Source organism: Heterocephalus glaber, unplaced genomic scaffold (genome assembly GCF_053883595.1).
Source record: "Heterocephalus glaber isolate CG9 unplaced genomic scaffold, H.glaber_assembly_v1.0 deba00001687, whole genome shotgun sequence".
Classification (NCBI taxonomy): domain Eukaryota; kingdom Metazoa; phylum Chordata; class Mammalia; order Rodentia; family Bathyergidae; genus Heterocephalus; species Heterocephalus glaber.
The window spans coordinates 24,941,276-24,964,628 of NW_028258412.1; the positions used below are offsets into that span (position 1 = coordinate 24,941,276).

The 23,353-nt window shown below is 41.4% G+C and overlaps 1 long non-coding RNA gene across 2 annotated transcripts in view; it reads left to right on the forward strand.

Moving 5' to 3' along the window:
• Window positions 1-17,672, forward strand: part of LOC110348936 (uncharacterized) — a 122,803-nt gene extending 105,131 nt beyond the window's left edge. The window contains exon 4 of one of the 2 annotated variants that reach the window (XR_002394591.2): window positions 17,250-17,672. This is a non-coding gene — a long non-coding RNA (uncharacterized LOC110348936). The remainder of the gene's footprint in view (window positions 1-17,249) is intronic. The other variant, XR_015446323.1, reaches the window with a different exon arrangement.
• The last annotated feature ends 5,681 nt before the right edge of the window (window positions 17,673-23,353 follow it).

A 23,353-nucleotide genomic window follows, 5' to 3' on the forward strand; every position in this document is an offset into this window, starting at 1 on the left:
GAGAAGGAAACTTGCACTTTAAGCTTTCTGCCTCAATATGCAAATCATCACTGTGCTCACGCTCTGTTGCTAAGAGCCAGTTACACAGCACCACTGAGTCTTAAGGAAAGCCAGTGTGCCGCTTCCTGGGGACAACACAACCACAGGGCAGGGTGACATCCAGCCCTTTGTAGCCTGGTCAATCTGTCTGTCAGGATGAGCTGAAATTAACTATTTTGCTTCCGATTACATTACCTCTTCAGTGCACTGTCTAGGCAATGTTATGAAGTTTGTGTGATGGCAAGAGTCTTTTTCTAACATTTAAAGATTTAAACGTCTAGCATGACACATAGTGCAGAATTTACCTTCTTTCTTTTTTTTTTGTCTTTGCTGAAATCTTCCCAAGCCACCTCAGTTCTCCAGCCCCTGAACCCGTGGAGCACGTGATGACGATGGTAGATAACTTACAAGGAATAATTCTGATATGAGGTTCTTGGGAAGAAAGTTCTTGAATTTTGTAACCATGTAACCATGTGTACCATATATTCGGGGTTGGGAGCCATACCGGTGCTGTTTTCCAGAAGAGCAGAGTATTGCATGGAGTGGAACTCAAGCCATTCTAGAGAACTTGTCTGTATGCTCAGAAAACATCTTATTTGTGTAAGTTAGAGTTTTTCCCCATTTTTAAACACTACAGAGTAAGAGCTATGTCAACTTGCCACAGACAGTAAAATGAATTGAGGTGTTCTAAGAACACCTAAGGACTGTCCTAAGGAATGAGGGGGTAGAACTGAAAACAAGGAAGAAAAGAGATAGTAATATCCACAGCATTCTAGATTTCACTTTATTTTATTCTTAAATCAATGCAGAGCATTTTCTGGACCTCTGTATCCCAGTCCACACTGTTGTAGACTCTATGCTACTCACAGATGGCACTGGCCTTGTTCATTACGTCAACATGTGTTAACATTCTAAGAGGACTTCAGGGCATGGCAGCGATTATTTTATCAATGCTATTGATTTACAATCAATTGCTTTTCCATCACAACCTGAATTGAAGCCAAATATATAAGTCAATTTTTACAAAGAGCTGAAATTTTCCTTTGCATTTTCATGGGTGATATATTTGAACTTATAAAGTGCTGAAAATTTGAGCTAAACTTTAGTGCTGTATTCTTCTGCTATCCTCACTTCCAATATGAATATTCTGTTCTAAAAATATAACTGTAAAAAAGAGGGAGAATGTCAGGAATAAATATTGCCAGTAAATTACTCAGGCAACCTGCGTTTTCTTCTCTCCGTACACCTTTTGTTGAAAGTCTGAGCTAGAAATTGAGTGTGATACTATTCAATGGGTTTGATTTTGTAATAAAAAAGACAAAACTGGTAAATTTCCATTTCTTTATTTCTCATTACCAGGCTCTGTTTCACTCTGCATTGGCAGTTACATCCAGATAGTAAACCGATTCTCAATTACTCACCTTAAAATTAAATGAAAAACTGTCCACAGTTTCCTCCTGTCTAATTAACCTGCCAGGCCAGTTAAAGTCCCAAATGCATTGCACCATCTTGTCTTTTTCCGTCCGTGCTAGGGCCATGCTAAGTGCGTGGTTTGTACAAAATGGGCTGCAGCTTTAACATAATTTTTTTTTCCCAGATTCTACAGAATCTAGGATTCACTCATTCTGAGTGTCCATGCACATCTCAAAGGTGCACTGTAGAGATTTTGCGGTTTAACATATGTGAACTGTGCATGGAATCTAATCATATCCAAATCACTGAAGACGTCTATGATTTATCTGTGTGTGTATACTTGTAGGTATCTACAGATACAATATATACGCAAAAGTATGTATATTAAATTCATATTATTATATGTAAATATAAATTAATATGCACATATCCTTCATCTGCCTCTTAGTGTTCCAGCTCCTTAATGTTCTACCCTCCAGCCCTAAAATTCAGTCATTATCCCCTTGAACCTGGTCTATAGCACTGCCCTCCTTGCTGAACTCCGAATAAAGATTTCCAAGTCTCATGTCTCACATTTGCCTCCACATTGTTCACTTCTGTTACCAGATGCACTTTGGATTGTGTGCTTGTCATTATGATCGAGTAATATAATTAAATATAATTCAGCAAGTGAAACCTCAGTGTGGGAAGAATGAAACATGGTATTTCTATGAAAACTACGTGAAAAGCACAGGAAGGTCTCGATAGATACAAATAGTTGAAAGAAAAGGCTGTCAAGTTTGGAGTGGAGAAGGCGATTCTCAGCTCTAGGAAGAAATCAAAACAATGTAGATGAAATTTCTGCTCTGGTTGATGCTCCAATGTCTTCAGGCTGGAGGAGATGTTGAGTTAGGGACGTGCTTTAAGCAGAAAAGATGACGCATGGCTCCAACCAGCACCCCCCTGCCCCAGAGCAGCTCCCTCTCCTTCTCCTAGGGTGTTCCACGTGGGATCCGAGCCAGAGCCAGGCCCAGTGGAGGCCCGTTAACCGCGGACCTTTCCAGGAGCAGAAGCTGAGAGTGTGGCTATGGGGATGGAAGGGTGGGATGCTCAGGGGAAGGCGGTACAGGCTGCATTTTCCTGCTTATTGAGCTGTGCACAGCAGGACTGTTAGCAAATCAATCTAGTGAACACATTTCAGAATTCTCCAATCAGTGACTGGAGGGCCAGGAGCATTTATCCAACACTCTGCTCACTGCACATAGCTTTAATTGCACCACTCTTCAGAAATCGTCTTCCTGCACCCCCAGCTCCTGCCTGTGCACAGACTCCGGCCTTCACTGTGAGTCTTGGACAGGGCACTGGCCATGTGCTGGGTAGCATGAGCAACTGCCGCAGGCTTGCAAGAAAGGGTGGGACATGGTGCACATTTATATCACCGAATTAAAATGCCATGTCCGAAGTAACTGTGTGTCCTCTGCCTTATGAATTCTCACCTTAGTCAACTTTTATAGCTACAATCCAGACAGGATTAACACATACGTAGATTAATAGTTTGTTGCACACAATCAGAGGCTGAATAGGCCTACAATGGCCACCTGGTGGCTGAAGAGCTGTGAAAACCCCTAGCTGCTCAGTCCAAGAAGCTGGAAGATGAAAACCAATCTGGAGCCTCAGTTTGAGGCTGAAGGTCTGAAGCCCTCTAGAGAGCTCCTGGCGCAAGTCTGCACTCAAAAATGAAGATCCTGGCACCTGAGGTAGCAGTGACATTTGCAGAATCGCACCTGCCTGAGGAGGGGGCTTTTGGGATGAATGCCCCTGCTCCCTAGCCTCAGCCTACTGCTCGGTTCTGCTTCCATTCGGAGCGGGTCTTCCCAATCCATACCCTGACCTGCAGGCAGTCTGCTCTGAAACCTCACAGACGCGCCCACCAGCATGCTCTACAACCTTCTCGTGGCTTTCAGTACCTTGGACTCCACAATCAGAATCAACCCTCCCCACTTGTGCCGTTCAGTGGCCTTCACTGCATTTGGCACTGTGAAGCCACCACCCCTGCCTGGCTTCAAAAAGTTCGCTATGATGAATGTTATCATTACATATAACAAAAATGCACCAATAAATGTTTGGCTTTAAATAAAATAAAATTCAAAATACCTCCGAATTCCAGAGGAAGCCCTGTGCACACACAGCAGTTTCTCTACAATTCCTCTTTCCCTTCAGCCCCTGCAAATCGCCAATCTGCATTCTGTGTCTAGGCATTCACCCTGCTGGATGCTTCATACACATGGAACCTGCATCATGTTATCTGCCTTGTCTGGCTTTCACTTAGCGTAACTCTTTTAAGATTCACCCATGCAGCTACATGTATCAATACCTCACTCTTCTTAAGGCTTTGCATGTGTGCAACAAAATGCATACTTATGGGGTATTATTTACATCTATTTTAGAGTACTATTTATAAAATGTAACCATTCAAGAAGGCAAAGCATAGTTTCTGCCCTCCTGTGTTAGATGTTCGCCAGACTTCTGGTGGTCCTTACGCTGGAAGTTCTGAGAGAGAACAAGCGTGTGAATTATGGCAGATGTCAGGAAAAGGGAGGGGTCTCCTCGAACGGGGGTGAATAGAGCAAGCTCATTCTCTCCAGCAGGTCCACAAAGGCAGGCAGGTCCACACACCCAGGTGACCTCCCAGAACCTCTGTCCCTCACCTGCCTCATTTTGTCTTGAAGAAAAGCTTCCTTATCCCTCTTGAAGCAGGGCTGTCCTCAGGTAAGAAAGGAAAAGCTTCTCAGAGAGGATGGTGTGAAAGCAGTGCGCATCTCAGTGCACTGAGGTGAGCGAAAGCACCTGAAAAGAACTGGAGGGCCGAGGGCCGACTCGCCAGTGCCGCAGTCCTGCCCAGAGGGTGCTGCAGGCTGCGTGCAGATGGAGGCTGAGCTGCGTAGCCCTCATGGCTCCCAGGTTGCAATCTTCTGCCTGGCACCTACCCTGGAGGACAGCTCACAGCAGCCCTCAACCCACACAACAGATGATTAGCTCTGCCCTGTACTGATTCCACTCAACTCCATAATAGTGGAATCAATATACCTCGTGAGCTGCGCTTTGATTACAGAGAGGCCAGTGTCTCCAAGGGTAAGCAGGGTAATGCCTGCTCTTTCAAAACAAATACAGCATTGACCAGAGCGGCCTTCAGGCACAAGCATTTAGCTGGGTTAAAAGAGAGCTGCCGGAAACATTGACTGTTGGGTTGTAGGATCACTTTTATGTTCTCAGAAAGGCTATTATTTCTCAGGTCTAGAGAATTAATTGAGTAGAGTATCCAGTGGCTTCCAATCATGAAAAGTATTATAAAAGTTTAGTGTTATTTGATTCAGCAGCACATGAAGGCATTTTCTGTCTATTTCTCTGTGGCTCTCAATTACTAAGGAATAGTCTTTCTCTAAATATAATTCTCCAACAGTCAGCACTCTGGGTTTTAAAGAGGAATATTGACTTTATTGTCAAATGTTTCCTAAAGAATGCATTTCTACATTATCCGAGGCTTAAATAAATGTTTCCTTTGAGCTAATAAGAAGACCAAAATTTCTTTTTTTGTGGTACTGGGAATCAAAGAAGACCAAATTATTTGAAAGTATCCCCTACACACCATTAGGGAATCTGTCCTCCTGATGAGTCATGTGCAACTTACCTCAGCGTTAAACAATCTCACCGCTTCCTGTCTGGCAGACGGCTTGACCATCCCAGGAGATGAAAGAGCTTGGAAGTCAATATAGCCAACTTATCCCAAAGTCACACACAGAAATGTAATGTGTTAAAACAAGCATCCATTGGACCTAAGTGAATGCGCAATCAAATTTAAATGTTTAACCAAAACATTACTTTATAATGTATACAACCAACCATCAAGAAATCCAAACTGACATCTTGTGTTGCTATTTTCATATTAGGCAATAGGACTTCTTGCAGCTTTCTGTGATGCTAATTTACATTTCAGCTGTTTTCCTACACTTATTTTCCCCCTCCATTACATTAATAAAAGTGTTCTCAGCAATGTTCTGGCACTAGGTTAGAGTTTACTGCAATTAGGATTCTCAGTATCTGTAATTATAAGGAATTAAACTTTGTTTAGCATGCAAACAAAGCTTGTCATTGGACACAGTCAAATACCTGTCACATTTTTAACCAGGATTAATTGTGTATTATGTATCTTTGACATGAATACAATGCAGTAGCAACTTCTGGGACTCCTTCCAAAGTTGGAGTGAATTTATGACACATTTGATATTGACCAATTATTTATAAAGTCTATTAAATTCATCAGTGCTGCTGGTAGGAAAAGATTTATTAGAACAACTAACGTAAAATGTAATGAACTAGATTAAGTCTCCTTATGAAATATTAATATCCACTAAATCTAATACCGGTGAGTCTATATTTGCAATCTCTCATTTGTGGGTATTTCTCATTCAAGTTGCAATGGCAGTTTAAGCTATCATGACCTAAGGTACCAAAGCTGAACATGAAAAGAGTTTCTGAGAATAATTATCAAAAGCAGGACAGTAGGTATTTCACAGCTAAAGAACACACTAGGAAGGAGAGCTAAGGCTGGAGTCCCATTTGTAATGTGTGTGTGTGTGTGTGTGTGTTTATATTTGCGTGTACATGTGCGTTTCTGTGTATGTGTGTATGTGTTGCATGCACAAGTGAAGTCGATTTGGGGCATTCGGCTGTTTCTTTTTTATTTTTATTTCCCAAACAAAGCTGCATCAGGGATTCCTTTGACTGAAAGGGCCAATGTTTAAGCGGGCCCCCATGTTCCAAAAGGAGATGATGAGAAATCGCTTACAAAACTGTTAATGAAAACTATGAGAGCATAACAAGGATGAAAGGTGGAGACTCCACATGTGTAGACATCACGGAGCAGAATTCTTTGTGAAGGAGCCTGTGTACTTTAGTCCTGTTTCGCCCTACCTTGAGCTAGTGTGGTGCTCTTTGCTCTCAGATGCACAAAGGACATGGCTTTTCTCCTCTCATTGTCTGCTCGGAGCAGAGGCTGGTGAGGGATTCAAGTGCACTTGGTTTCTTCAGGAAACACTGGCAGGCATTTGGGAGAGTAAGGCAGGGAAGTGGAAAAGCAAACAGAAGGGTTAGTGCGGCCAAGCTGGTTACCACTGAGGCAATCAGAGTGCAGACCTGATGCAGAATGCTTGGAAAGAGTGAAAATACTCCACTCAGAGTCATCTTCCCTGGGTGATGGGAGCAGGAACTAAGGAACTCACCCAGCAGTCCTTATGAGAGTCTCTCTGAGGACAGCTCTTGGGAACAGAGCCCCTAACTCTCTGGCAAATGTTAAAAGCATCCTATGGCCAGTCAAGTTTTGACATTTTCTAGGACATACGTGGAAAGGGAAGTCACCAAAGGATTATGGCGGAACATTGAAAGCAGCTGCTACAATCCTGAATGGAACCCTTGTGCGTGGTCCACTCCTGTTCTGTGGAGGTGGTGGGATTTCAGGGACTGGTTCTAGACCCACTTCTAGAAATGCCTAAGAGAGAGGTGGGGCTGCCTGACCTTAATTTGGGGCAACAAAGGCTTTTCTGCAGATAGAAATGGGAGGCCACAGGGGTGCTACCTGTGGAACCAGATATTGGGTGCTGGCATTCGTGCTCTGTGTCAGGCGGCAGGAATTTTTCAGGACATCCAAAGAACATTACCTACCCAGATGGAGATGCAGTGAGATCAATAGGACGTGGAACTTACCACATTCCAGGATGCCAGTGAGTTGCCTCAGAGAGGAAGCGCTTCACTTACACCTGAGCAGTGAGACCAGACATCCTTTCCAGCCCTACTCCTCTCTCCTGGGCCCAAGGCTACAGAAAGGAGAGGCAGCCTCAGAAGGAGGCAGTGGGCAATGTAGTAGAGAGAGTATTTTAAAAAGTAGACAGGGGCCAGGGATTTAGCTCAGTGGTTCCGCTGCCTGCCTCGCAAGCACAAGGTCCCGAGTTTGATCCCTGGTACCAAAAAATAATAATAATAATAAAAAGTAGACTGATGTCTATTTAGACAAAAGGAAGATAAGCTCTTTCAGGAAAGACAGGAGCAGGAAAACTATGGCTCATACTTGGTGTTCTGAGCAGTTCAGCACTGGGCCCAAATTTGCAAACTTATTCACATATAACTCAAATACAAAAGCAGACAGAAACAATCTCCTCAGTAGTTTTGTCCCCGTATAATTTTATTTCTATAGAAAATACTGCTCCTGAAAGACAGTTTACCAAATGCCTTCTCTCGGGCTCCTCAAGAAGAAACAGGCAGTGCCCATGAAATGCTGGTCCTTTACCACTTGGCCAAATGGACCCTGTCTCCCCTGATGCAGAGAGAACAAAGTGTCTATGAATGTGGGAAGGCAGGTGAATGCTAAATGGTGAGGCTTCTCTAAGGTGACAAACCCACAGTGAAAGATGAAAGGCCATGGAAATGACTCTGGTGTTAGCTGCTTAGAGGTATGGGGATGTTTGCTTTGATCAGGTGGGCGAAAATGAAAACATGTGGTGTGGCCAGATCCGTTTGAGGTCCCAAGTGACCTTGCTAAGCACGAAGGCTTGGTTAAGCAAAGTCAAAGACCATTTTTGAAACATGTGCCGAGATGACATTTATTTATATTTCATTCATCAGAGTGAGTCTCAAACAACCTCAGCAGCCAGCAACAATAAAGTAAGTGCTGCTCCTAGGAGAGAGCTAGATGTCATGCAAAGAGCACACAGATTCACAATAGGCAGAAAGCAAACGATGCACAAGTGTCCAGAGCAGTGCACCTTGTTTCAGATAACTGGTTCCTGATGGCCGGCCTGGCAAAGCACCCATGTAGACTTGTGTGTCACGGTTGTCATGTCTTCTCCTGGGAGGAGAGGAAATGTCTGTGGATGTGGAGCAAAATGTCTTACTATCAGAGTGTTCACAACTTTGCCCTTCCCGTGACTTCTTGTGCTGACGTCTCTGCATCCCTCGTTCCCTCTGGGGTTTTAGATGTGTTGGTGATGATTATGGATCTAGACACAGACTTAGAGGCCCGATAGACAGGAGGGACTGATTTAAGCAAAGGCTCATTCATTTAAGAAGAGCTTTACAGGAAACTGTAGCAAGAGAAGACAATGCATTTTGATTTGTTTGAATTTTCTACGGGTCATCTACAGATAGCGAATATTTTTCTACCCATTATTTATATGTGTTATTGTTTTTCATTTCTCACTGAATCTGTCAGAAACTTTAGGACAGTATTGAATATTCTTGGTGAGGGAGGAAATTTCTTCTCATATTTCAGTACGGAGTATGATGTGCACTAGGCTTCCTTCCGGTCGATATGCTCTGCAATGTTGAAGAAACCAAACCAATTAGTGAGGATATTTGATTGTTGTTGTTGTTTTCCTAGTTTTTGATTAGGATGAATTAGCATCAATAAGGAATGTGGTGAATTTTAACAAGTTTATTGATATGATCATAGGGTTCTCTAATCTCCTTTGTTATTTCATGGATTTCATTGATGCTAAGCTTTGCATCTCTAAAAAACACCATATTTACTGGCAAAGAATAAAGTTTAATACATTACAGAAAGATTTGGTACTTACTAGTACTAGTAGTAAGATATAATTCTCTGTTTTTATTTTAGAAGTACTTCTTTGACTATATTTTGACTTCTGATATTGTAAGTTTTTCTACCATTTCTTGAGTAATTTTGGTAATATTTATTTTCTAGAAAATTCTCCACTTCAAAACATTCTGTTCTAAAAATTTCTTTCCCTTTCACACCTGGGGACGCCTTCTGCCCTGAAAGCTCTTTCTTTTCATTTAATGGCTGCTCTAGCTCATTCTTTTCTTTTTCCTGAGCCTTCTGATACATCTGTTTGTTCTTCCCTGCTGTTTCTAAAATATCAGGGGTTTTTTAACTTTTTAAAATTAATTTTATTGGTACATTTTAGGTATATAATATGATGACATTCATCACTGGAAATCTGCACCTTTACATAATATATCTTGGTTCTTATTTTTTCCCCCTTCCCCTGCCCTCCCTTCAACCCCTCTATCCCTCCCTATTTACAAAGACTTCATTTCCATTTTTTCCTTTTCTCATATTAATTCCATTCCCTTCTTTCCTTTCCCCAGCCCCTCCTACTTCTCCTTCCCCTTTGGACCTTCTAAAATATCAGTTTTTTGTTTTTTGGTACCAGGGATCAAACTCAGGACCTTGCACTTGCAAGGCAGGAGCGGTGCCACTGAGCTAAATCCCCAGCCCCTAAAATATCAGTTTTAATCGAGGTGCTTTGGAATTCACATTGCGAACTGCTGCGTGTCTTTGCTGCAGGCTTTGGTGCTGCCCCACCATCTCACCTGGCTACTCAGAGGTTTCACTCCCAGCTCATTCTCCCCAGCTCTGAGGCTGTCCCTGTTCTTAGTAGTTTCACTGTTCACACAAATAATCCTTTCAATACGTGTCCTCTGCATTTATTCACCTCTTCTCATTTAATGATTTTTTTCCTCTATCGTCTCTCATCAATACCCTAGATTTCATTATTACTAGAGATTATATCAGATGAACTTCTTGAATGAAAAGGTCAAAATAATACACCTCTATTGGAGGAAAATTTAGAGAAGGCATTTGCATAACAATGATCTAAGTGCCATGCATTCTTGTGTTGGGTAGCTAGTACAAGTCAAATGTTGTACCCTGAATAAAGCATTACACTTGGTGTTAAGAAGGAGTTGGCATGTGAATGTTCTGTTACAGAGTGTAATTATGTATTTGTGCAGTAGTTTTTCCTGGTTCTCATCTTTCATGGTTTTCAAAAACCTGTCAAAATATAAGCATTTTCCATTGTTCCTGGGCACCAGATAAAATTTAGAAAGAAATCTTGAAATAAAAGTCCACGTTTTCAAGAAAGTCACCCTGGTATCACTTCATTTTTTGTGCTTTGGAGATGCCTTGACTGTATCGGAAAGCAGAGACAGGACTCACTCGGACCTGCAGGCTTGGCTTCTTTTGGGAGAACGAGAAAAGAGGGCTGGAAATCAAATATGTGGCCCTGCGCGTAATGAAGCGAGTGTAGATGTCCCAGGTCACATGACAGGGTGTGTTCATCCACCTGCGGACACACATCACACTGCTGAAGGGGGCTGTGGTGTAACTAGTACAGGAATTAAAGGCCAAGCTGTCATGCCAGCGACTCTCCCAGGATTGGTTACTTTACAGTCATATGCAGCCTGGAATGAATGTATGCTACGTTCAGATCTGTTGACTCAAACTTGAATATGTAGTGATATGCCCACCACATGCACACGTGTCTTACAGAACATGGTCCATGTGTGGCCAGCCACACTGTAGCCCATGGAATTTCACTGAGCTTGTGTATTAAATAGTGATGGTTTAACAGGTCACATGTATACCCGTAACACAGATCTTTACTATTCTGAAGAAGCATGAATGAGGCAGAAAACACTCATCATCAAATCATCAAGATATATCAAGTTTTGTCAAATTTGCCACAGTAAAAATTTGTAATAGTATCTGTTTAGATTTGGTATTGTTTGTGGTCATTCAGATCAGTAGTTTCAGCTACAGTACTAGAATTGCAGGGTCTCATAAGACTGTTGATTCCACTGGCTTCTGGGACCCTGGTCTGCTCCTGGGGCTCACTATGTCTACACAGCTGGTCACAAAGCGTAGTCTTAGGTCAGAGGTCACCAGTAACTCACTGGGAATTCAGTCTTCATGATTTTCAGTCTCTATGACTTTGAGGTGGGAATATGCTATGTAAACTGCTAGGAAAAGTCATGTTTAGCTGAGTCTGCAAACAATTAAGAATTCATAAAGAGATGAGGATTTGGGGGCAGCTAAAAAATAACAATTGCTACATGCATGTTTCAAGTTCTCACCATGGAAAGCTTTTGTTTATTTTCATCTTAAAGAAGAGGTGATTTTCCAACAACCCAATCAACTGGAGCACTCCTCCCTCCCACAGACGAGAGAGACTAAGTGGCCACAGGGATCTTCTCAGGAGGAGACACTGAAGTGTTACCGTCAGTGAGAGCTGCCAGTGACATCACACATCCACACCCTCACTCCTGTCACACAGGAAGCTGGAAAGGGGAATGCACCTGGCTTTGATGCTGGGCTCTGCTTGCATGCAGTTTCCTTCACTGCGTCTGTAAGTGAAGGACACCTGTGGCTGTTCTGTGGAGTAGTTGGGAGAGTTACATGAACTACTGCACAGGCATCTCATGGCTCAGTAGACAGAGCTGTTTCTATTACAGCTGAAATTCTACCAGGGCAGGGAGACTAATTCTTTCATGTTTGCTTATAGATCTGCCCATAGTAACAGAAGATACTTAATGTATTATTTACTTGTAAGAGAGTTTGTTTCCATCAACTATCCCTCTAAATCCATCTGGGGACTTTCCTCTGCCCAGTTTTCAGGGCTCTAAGATGTTTGTGATTTAGACTCGGACACCCTTGGGCACTATCAATGTCTACCTGGTGCAAGAGCACCCACCACCCTCCAAAAACAGACGGAGGGTGCAGTGCTGGTGGGAAGGGAGGGCTTTCCTCTTCCTACTAAAGCTGGGTCCCGGAAGACGCAGACATTGTGTCATATTTACACCTCAGCTTAGTCACATACTCACATCTACCTTTAATAGTGGCACATACAGGTATAAAAATACAGACACAGATATGGATGTAGGTGGAGGTGTTGGTGTAGGTATAGATATATAGAACTAGGCATAAATCAGGCACTCTCAGAATGAAAAGAGAAATTTTGAACAACTACTGTCACTATCATAAACATACAAGAATGTCAATTAATAGCATATACATATGGGGGGTGTATATGTATGTATATGTGTGTGTGTGCTGCAAGATCACTATTACAACTGTCATTTATATGTGGTACTACAGAATAATATTTTCTATCTTAAACAAATAAAGACTTCCATTATTTTCTGCCAGAAGTTTCCCAGGGTGGAAACATTTTACTAAACAGAATTGCATTGCATAGGATTTTATTTCATAATGAAATCCCTCTCAGCTCAAATGGAGGTGCTATATTTTCTGGGGTGCCCCTCAAGAGCTGCCAGAGGAATGATTAGAGTGGAGATATAGTCTTCTAACTATACTTCAGAAGAACTCAGGACAAGCAGAAATGAGTCAATGTATTATAATTATTAGTAAGTTATTTTCATCCCTATGATCTTCACATACTGCCAACATGGATACCACTATGACTTCTTCCATAATTTAAAAAACTATGAGTCCTAATAATTATGGATCTAGCCGAGCACCTCACACTTCATGATTGGAAATACTTCTGGAATATACACATTTCACTGCAGAAAGAAGAAACATCTGCTATGTTTTTTTGAGTTGAATCTCAGAAATCAGACTCTTACATCAACTGTTGTTTTCAAAGAATCAAAAAGGCCATATTGTGAATAAAGTATGCATTCTGCTGATATAACTGCATTCGTATAAGGCATCAGTCTTTAAATTTTTGACTGCTAATTCAAATCTGATTTGCGTTCTAAATTATTATTGCTTAATTTTCTATATTGAGTAAAATGAGAATTTGGAAGCAATTTTGAAGACAATATAGCATATTTTAAATGGAGAAAACAAAGCACTCTTTAAAATAAAGTAATTAAAAGAATTGGTAACTAGGAAACTGAATTGCCTATCTGCCAATGGCATGTGACTATATTTTTAAGAATAAGAACAAAAGCAACTTATTTTATTTAACTGAAATCACATGGTGGCATGCAGATAAGCGTTTTTGTTAGGCCGTATGTTACTTAAAGGGAAAATGAAATCAGAAGGATTTGTGCATTTTTTTTTTAGACTGGAGACTAGTTTGTTATCTGAATTTGTTATCCAGAAACACAATTTACAAATACGAATAAGAGATTGGTTGTGCATATACAGTTGCCTTTGGAATTAACAGTTGATGTTAAATAAAATGTATGTTATTCACTTTTCAAAAACAAATAGCATCAACAATTTCAACTCTAGTATCAGATGATATCTGCTGAATTAAGTCTACCTTATTACCCAGCAGCCCCACTTCTAGGGGTACACCCAAAGGAAAGAGGTGAGGGTCTTGGAGAGACACCTGCTCCCACAAGTTCGTGTTAATACCCTTCATGATAGCCAAGACACGGAAACCGCTTACCTCACTCTGCAGATGAGTCGATGAAGGAAATGAATTACATATACATAATGGAAAGCTACTCGAATGTAAAAAGAAGGAATTCCTACCACTTACAACAACACAGATGAAACCGGAGGAATTTGTGTTAAATAAACTAGAAACAGAAATGCAATTACTGCACAATTTCAGTCCCATGTGGAATCTAAATAATCTCAGAAAAGAGGAGAGAAGCATAATCATGACTTTTGGCTGAGTGTGGGGAAGATGGGAAGATATCAGTTGAGGGGCATGACTTTCACTTTGGCAAGATGGACAGGTTTGGAGACTTAATGTACAGCGATGTGATTGTGGTTAGCAATACTGTATGGTGTACTTAAAATTTTCTAAGAAGGTAGCTTTTAAGTGTCATCACCAAACAACAACAAAAGAATTCCAGAAAGAAAGATGGAATCTGAAAGGAAGGAAGGAAGAAAGAAAGAAAGAGAAAGAAAGAACCTGAAAGAGTTTTAAGAATGCACGATGTACATCGGCTTTGTTGTACTGATCATCTCGCAATATGTGTATCACATTATCAAACCGTACATACACTTTAAATAGACACAGTTTTTTTATTTTTATTTTTTCACAGTTTTTAATTTTTAATTCAAAAAAGTTGAATTTTTATTAAGAACTTAAGAATTATTAGCCCTTATGGAACTAAGAATACAATGCTTTAAAACATTCTTTATTTAAAACCAAATTTGTTTTAAAAGTGTTTCAGGGTTAATCTTTACCTCAGCAAATAGTCCTGATTACCAGGGATGTTTCCATGGCATTTGGGGCGGTGGATGCTGTGCCACAGGATCTATGACTGTTTGTGCCCCCTCTGAGCCAGCTTTGGACTGCTCCAGACAACTGGTCTTCTGGTATACCTGCTCCACCTGCCCCTGCAGTCCCACGATAGGCTGGGTTTTGCATGGGAACAGCCTGGCAGCTGCCCCAGCTCTGGAGAACAGCACACTGCAGACTGCTGGGCAGAGGCTGGCCAGTGGGAAGCACACGACATCGCTCAGATAATTATTAAGAGGGATATTAATAAGTAACATTGTTAACTCATTTGATATAATTTTGTTCCTGAATATAAAAATAATACATGCCCATTGGAGCTATTGGGGAGAGTACACTGAAAGTACAAAGAAGAAAATAACAATTTCACAACCACCAAGATAAAAAATGCACTTTTGTCTTTTGGATAAATTTTCTAATACACACACACACACACTCACTGTAATAAAGGATCGATTTGTGTAATTTAGACCCAACTAGCTTTTATATACATATTTTATGATAAATTTTTGATGACCTTTAATCTTCAAAATAAATGAAATTAATAGCATTATATAGCATAATGCACATAACCTGAAGAGTTCAGATATCTTTCAAATTGAAAAAATGTCCTTAAAATATTTAATTTTGATGCTAATGATGAAATTTATTGATGAATTTCATCTGCCTGGGTTTTTTTTAATGTCTGTGTACATATTAGAGAACCCTGGCCATCAGAAAACATTTTTGTGTCATAGGAGCCATGGGGCCATTTGACAGATGGAGCCCAGGGCTCCTCATATGGACACTCCAGTGGGTGACAATGACAGAGCACAGGATAAACACTGCCGAGATGAAGGGGTTTCACAAGGTCAGCACTATAACACTAACCAAGAACTGATATTAAGAAGGAAAAGAAGGGCTGGGGATTTAGCCCAGTGGTTTCGCTGCCTGCTGCGCAAGCACAAGGACCCGAGTTCGATCCCCGGTACCAAAAAAAAAAAAAAAGAAGGAAAAGAAATGATGTGAATTTAGTGGAAAGATGTCTACACCAAGTTTCTATGATGCTAAGTGATAGCAACCACGTACTCTGAGAAGATGCTGTGTCCCCTGCTTCCTGTCTCTTTCTCTTAGGTGTTTTTACCAGGATTTTATTCCTTGAAGGTGGAGACTGTGTTGTTCCAGGTGCTTCTCTGTATTTAAAACAGTGTTTAATACATAATGGAGCATGAATCAGTCAGTGTGAACAAGGTTATGCTAAAAAGAAGTAGAAACTCACTGTATAATAACAAAAGACTATTTTCAATCAGCCAGGTGTGGTGGTGCCCACATGTAATCCTAGAACTCCAGGAGGATGAAGCAGGAAGATCACAACTTCAAGCCCAACATGGGAAACTTAGCAAAACCATAGATAGATAGATAGATAGATAGATAGATAGATAGATAGATAGATAATAGATGGATGAGGAATAGATGATAGATGAGAGATAGATGATAGACAGGTGGGCTATAGATGAAGCTCAGTGTGGAGTCCTTCCATTCAATCTCCAGTATCACAGAATAGGAATATTTTTAATTATGTGTACTGCAAACATGAACCAAGAAGAGTAGGAGATGTTGTTACATCTTTTCTAGGACACAGAGTGATGAAGGCTTAGTGCTAAAATGATCTTTCAGAAATGCAGAGAAGAGGAGAAGAGAGAGGAAGAGCCAAGGCCAAGCAAAGGGCCTCTTGGACCTTCAGTGGTGCGGACGTCCACAAGGACCCACCCAGCTTCACGTGCTCCAAAGGGCAGGGACAGGGAGTCTACATACAGGAGCCAGGTCTGCCTCTGTGCTCCACAAATGTCCGCTGAGCAAACAAACAAACAGCGGGTGCTACCTTGACCTTGATTCATTTATTCCCCAATATTTATTAACTAGTTCCTTTGTGTCAAATGGTCTTCTAGGCATCATGAGCACTGGACAAAATAATCAAACATCCTGGCAGGAGGACACTGTTATTAGGTTCCTGTGTATGTCTTGCATACCAAACTCCAGGCATTCATTTTCAGGAGAAAACCATATTTTGAAATTATAGAATCAATGTGGGGAACATTTTTCATGACAAGCAAATGTGTTCTGGGAAGGCCTAACTATGCATCTTTTTGACAGTCATCATTGTCAATAAGCAAATGTGATGCTCACATCTTCTGGGTCAGCAGTTTTCTGCACATCTGAATGGGATGGGACACGTGGTTTATATTCTCAACTCACTGATGTGCAGGGTGGACAGCAGCTCGCTGAAACAGAGTGGGGAGGCAGGCATCTGTGTTTTAAAGACACTCTCCCACTGGGTACCAACCCCATGGGGACAGGACCCTTTCTGCTTCTTCACTGTCATGTCCTCTGTGTAGCCCATGGGAGACACAATGGTACAGGCTACTATAATGGGGTCCATGTCATTGCAAACATGTTGAAATCCATGGAGTGTTCAGCACCAACATGGGATGTGCATTGTCTGTGTCCGACAGAGTGTTGTGCCAGTAAAGGTTTCTCTAACTCACAGACTGCTCTGGGTGTGACAGGGATAGTGAGAGAGAGAATACGTGTATGGGAACAGGGAAGTTAGAGGCAAATTTCTATACCTTCTGCTCAGTTTTACTGTGAAACTAAAATTGCTCTGAAAAATATCATCTATTAAAATTAATTCTCACATTATTTGTAAATACTCAAGCCTTACTAGCTGACCCAATTTCACATTAACTTGTTGTACTAGCTACCACCTGCCTTTCTTTGATCCTTTTTTTAGAGTTTATGTATTTTATCTTTCTTTTTCAGGAGGAAAAACTTTAATGACAACTCAAGATCTGACAAAGATTGTACAAGAGCAAGCAGTAGAATCAAAATGTCTTTGCTCATGGTATCCACAATGTTCTTCTTGCATTTAAATTTCTTCAAGTAAAAAGAAATATATTCATTCTTTGCTCATTATGGTCCCAGCAGATAGTACTTATATTTCTTACTAAAACTCTTCAAGTAGTGCAAAAAAGAAGATGGACTGAGAAAAACCAAGCCATAAAAGTGTTATCTATCAGCAGTTTTGTTAAAAAGCCATCATTAAGAAAGAAAAAATGTAAATTGTAGAAATGAGGTCACAATTTAATTGATATAAATTGCAGCCACCTGCTCATCCCATTTCCAGGAGAAAGAGTTTTATGTATGCAATAAAGCAATTTCTTTAGGAGAAAAAAATTGCTCTGCAGACTTATTGCTTAAGATTTTAAGTCCCTCGAGTCTGTCCCAGCCCCGGTCACTGATGGGCGTGTCCAGCATGTGGATATCTGTGTCTACCTCCAGAGGTAGAAGAGCACCTAGACTATTTCAGGCGGCCATGTTCACCCAGATCTGGAGGATTTGGAAATACACTGAGGTAATTGATTATTCCTTTCTAGCAGGAAGACAAAAGACTTTGGATTTGTCTGTGGAGAAATGAATAATGGCTTGGGCAATAGGCTTAGTTAGAGAGGGATGTGCTGCACCGAGATAGGAGTGTTAACTCTAGGTAAGTTTCCCTCAGGTAAAGAGGGAACAGCAAGCCATGCCACTGCCATGCTAAAATGTATGACCGCCTTGGTGCATTTGGACTGTCATACACCCACTGGGTGTCTTACTAATAACAGAAATGTATTTTCATCGCCTCAGAGGCTGGAAGTCTAAGACCAAGGTGGTGGTGGCTCCATGTCTGGTGAGACCCATTTCAGGGTTCAGAGACCATGCCTTGTCTCAGGGCCCTCCCACAGTACAGGCATGAGGTTGCTCTCTGAGGCTCTGGCATAAACCCCCAGCTCCAGTCATGCAGACCGCACACCCTTGAACTAATCACCTCCATGAGGTCCAACCTGCTAATGTAATTCCCTCCGGGCGCAGGATGCTAACACAGGAACGGGTGAGCACAAGCATTCAGACTCTGCAAAAAAGAAAGTTTGGTTGAGGTGATTGCATTTTTTTTACAATGTGTTCACAGATACTCAGCCAGCTGCACATCTGTAGCAAATCAGAGAAACGTCAGCTGATTAAAAAACCAATTCCATGTTACATATTACCTGAAATTGCACCTTCTTATATGTGTAACATTTCAATATTTCTATTTGAATGGACCTATGTTAAATAATTGAAGACAACACTGTGGTTAAAAAGTCCTACATAATCATTTACTTACAGATTTACTACTATATGGAAAAACATTCACCAGTTATTACTAGAATTTTCTTTTGGAAGTTTGGATTCTTCTATTTTAAATGTTTCTGGTTTCTAATCTCCATTCTTCTAACTTTTAGATTGTAGAAAACAAATGGCCATATGTAATTACAATACCTTTAAATTAAAAATAATACAACTATGTCTACAAAAAGAGAGGAATCTCGCTAGTGTGGCATGAGGAAGATGCAGGCTTGTCAACAGCGATGACACCATAAATTGTGGGTTCAAAGGTTTATTTGATTTTTGTTGTTGCTGCATTTCAGTTTGATTGTGATGATTGCATTTTTTGTTACAATGCATTCCCAACAATTTATATTCATTCGCCTTGTTGGTCTCATAGCTCACATTTTAATTATTTTCAGCATACTAATACAATCAGCCCTGCTTAGGACACAGAAAGCTGGGAAGCGCATTGTTCTGGAAGGGGCTAGAACTCGCCTCCTGCAAATATATTGCTTTCCCATAAGGGTCATTTTGAGCTGAAGGCAACTTAGAGGCAGCAGGCACAGGAAGAATTCTGCCTCCTCATTTCTATTTCTTTTATTAGTGTGTTTGCAATACATCATAGTTATGCTCGTTTAGGGGGTATTGAGACGTAGACCTAGCATACCTTCATCATTTTCAACCCTTTACCCTTCCTGATCTCCACACAGCTGCCTTTTTGTTTCCTACCTCCTTTCCTTTTATTTGTTTATGTTTTAGGTTTCTCATATAAGAGAAACCATGTGTTATTCACCTCTAGTTCTGACTTATTTCACTTAATATTATGGTGTCAAAATCCATCCATTTTCCTGCAAATAAAATAATTACATTCTTTCTTATAACTACTATAAAGATCAGTACAGAGATTCTTCAGAGAAGCAAACATAGAAATTCCATCTGACCCAGCCATACCCTAACGTGGTATAGTCCTGACAGAGTGAAAGACATCATTTCATAGTGGTGTCTGCATACCTTTGTTTCTAGCAGTACAACTTACAATATCTAAGCCCTGGAAACAACCTAGGTTCCATCTACAGATGAAGGGTTTAAGAAAATGTGGTATGCACACACAACAGAATACTGTTCTTCCAATTTCTACTGACAGCCAGGCCATTTCCCTTTGTAAAGATGACATAACTTCCCCCTTTGCTAAGATGTCCCCCTCTTTGTGCCAGGGAGAAAAGAGCAACTCTTCTCCAGATCGCAAGCTTTATCCAGCAACCTTATCTTCCATACCTTTCCTGGTCCCATTCAACAACTTCTGGGAGCTCCTCTGCCTTTCCTCCCTGTGGTCCTTCCTCCACCTTTGTTGCTCTTCGTCCCCATGGTTTGTAAGCACCTGAGTCTCACTGGCTCTTTGAGTCTTCACTGGTTTCCTGGGAAGCCGTGAGCACATAAAAATATCATCAATTAGCAAAAATACCTTTGTTCTATTAATCTGTTTTTTACATCACTTTAATTCACAGACCTCAGCCACTGAATCTAAGTGGATAGGAAAAAGGTGTTGCTTTTATTATTTTGTCCTACTCTTGGATCCCAGGAATGAGAAAAGGTGCATACACTAAGATTTATAAAGTTTGTCTAGCTTATTTCAAAAAGCTGTGGTTTCTGAGAAGTTAAATATCTTGAAATCCATCCCGGACCGCTTCTTAGCTAAGGAATGTTTAGATGTATGGGTGTTTTCAATTCTTACAGAGCAGGACAGGAAAGGATTAAAATTGCACCTCTTTGTATGCGTAACATTTCAACAATGGGCCATATGCTAATACTTTATAGAGATTGCTAAAGGCTGTGCGCAGGTTGCAGAGGCTCAAAGCATCAGGCATAAGGGGAATTCTATGCATTGGCAAAATCTTTTCCATAGACTTTCCACTTCTTGTTCGTGAGAAAGATGGAAGAAATAGAGAAAGTCTCCTTGTTCATACAGGAGTGAGAGACAGTTACTGCTAAGGAAAGTCACGGAACCCTGCGCCCTTCCACCTGCCCTGGAGGAACACTGTCCTCGTGTGAAGGGAAAGCCTTGCTCCCTGAGGAGAGGGCAGCGAACTCTGCCAGCCTTAGGACATGGGTAAACAGACTGCTTAGTACTTCCAGGCAAAGGAAAGCTAAAACTCCCTGTACACTCATGGGCTGTGGACGACCATAGCTCTGGGGCCAGGGTTCTATTCTGGTGCCCTTGCAAGTCTGCTGTCAATGCTGGAGGAACAGTGAGCTCTTCCACAAGACCCGCAGGACAAAGGCAGGTGTGGGTGCTAAGCAGAGAGGCAGGACAGCTTGTCTCCATATGGACATCCAGGCTCCCCGGGCCCTGCCAGGCTGAGGCTGGGCCAGGAGAACAGAAAAGGTCCAGCACCTGTGGACCGTCTGCTGGCTGAGCAAGCTCCGGTAACAGCCCACAGGAGCAGGCGATGAGAGGCAGAGCAAAACAGGCCCGATCACAAACACCGAGAGCATCCCTGGGACACTGGGAGCTCGAGTCCCTGTGAGAGAACCTGACTGGATGCTCGAGGGAGGGAGGGCAACTCGGGCAACGCCAACCCAGCCTCTGCCTGGCTTCTGCTGGGGAGATCCAGTTCCCACAGAAGCACCCCAAGGGGGACCCCAACACAGGGTTAATCCCAAGCTCTGGCAGGTGGTGGAATCACTGAGCTAAATCCCCGGCCCAATTCCAGGCTCTTAATAGGCACATATGTCACACAGATTTCAGGAGCAAAGTGGAACGTGTGAAAAAACTTTAAAGATCAAAATGAAACTTTGTCCAGAATCAACCTACAGGACCAGACTCTGAAGTGAGAACACAGGCGCCCTCCTGACTCGGCAGCCCTGGGCTCCTCCTGTCCTGCCGTTCGGCACTGCGCATGACATACAGTTGACCATATCCCTTCACTGTCTTCCAAGCCCCCCAGCGTGGCAGGTCCAGGAGACAGGGATGGCCTGAATGTTACCAGCAACATAGGAGCTGTGCAAGAAATGTTCCTGGGGAAGCATGTGTTGGTTTTGTCCTTCCCGAGCTCCTGGAGGAAGCAGGAAGAGGTAACACCCAAGAGGTGATTTTGTCACAAGACGTTGTGCTAGGGACATTGACAGATGAAAAGGGGTCTTCAGTTTCTAACTGGAACTCTGAACTTCCTCACCTCTGTGCCTCCCTCTTTGATGTTCCTCCCTCATTCTGTGCGGTGCATTTCCTGTGATTTTCTGTTGTGTGAGTAGAACCATTCCACCAGGACCTCCTGAGAAAATCCAGACCAGATCCTCAGCTTCTCCTACCCTCGCTAATTCTGTAAAAATACTTTCACTCTCCTGTTCTTGTCTCATTTTTGTCACTCTCCTCTTTTTTCCCTTCATTTATCACAATATAGAACTAAAATAAAATGTTGAATTATTCATCATTTGATGTTTAAATAGCATATGTTCATTGGTTTTAATTAAAAAGTAGAAGAGTTATATTTATTATATTTCTGTAAGAATATGACTCAAAATTAATTTGATTTCCTTTAAGAGGCTTATAGTTCTCCCTTCATGAATAATCATCCATAGAAGGGGATAGGTATTTCCCCACACTTCACTAAATATTTCTCCCAATTCTTTCTTATGAAAACCAATCTGTTACAATTGTACATAAGAATTATGTAACAGTTCAGATCAGACTGAGACAAAACTTCACAGAATGACCTTCTGTTTTCTAAGGAAACATTTTCAGCATCTGGTACACATTAGGAGTCCATCTAATGTTTACTTAATGTTAGGTCAACATAGTTTAGCTTCATTAAACCACAGTCATGGAACATGTCACATTTACAATATGGGCTTCATTACTGAAATTTGCAATTATGCAACTATGCAAATCACTCAGAATTCAATAGAAAGTATAGCAATGAGATAACATAAGAATTCCAAAGGCCAGTTATTACGGTATCTAACAAAACAATATCTTAAAATAATTTCAGTGATTTTGGAAATGAATTCAGAACCTTCTTTGATCATTAAAATTAAATATACTAAAAATGGAGGTATTTCCAGGATTCATACATCTCCAGTGGACATTGTACTCCCTCACGTTACCTCAGGTCAACATCATCCTCATTTTCTTCTGTGTGACATGGAACAGGTAACAGAGGTGAGCAGCCAAGATCTGGAAGACTTGAGCTCCTGTGCATTCTGAAAGGCGAGGAAACAGTGCCTAATGAACGTCTAGGCTCGTACAGAGGTACCCAGGTCTGAGGCTCTGTTACCTATCTGTGTACTCTGGACAGAGAGCTTAACTCCCTCTGGGCTGGCCATACGGATTAAAATCTGTAGCATCAGGCTTTTCAGCATTACCATCCTTGTAGGTGGATGTGAAGGAATGACATATTTAAAGTTCTTAGCATGATGCCTGCCTCACAGGAAGCACATAAGGTCTGGAATTTGGAATGCTGTTGCAGATGATATACTGGAAGAAACCAATGGTTATTCATAATGTTCTTTTTAGAGGAATATGTATGCTACAAATATTTCCAGCTGTATAAAGTGTCATGCAATGAAAGGGTAGGTGTTCCTCCTAAACTCAGCCTCCCATCTTCCCTCTTCATTTTCTCTCTATTAAGGTTGTGTCTGTGCAACGTATTTTTATCTTTGCACAAATACATGTGATATACATATGTACTTATGAGAATGTTTCCTACATTTCTAATTCATAAATTATTTAACATTACATGCTA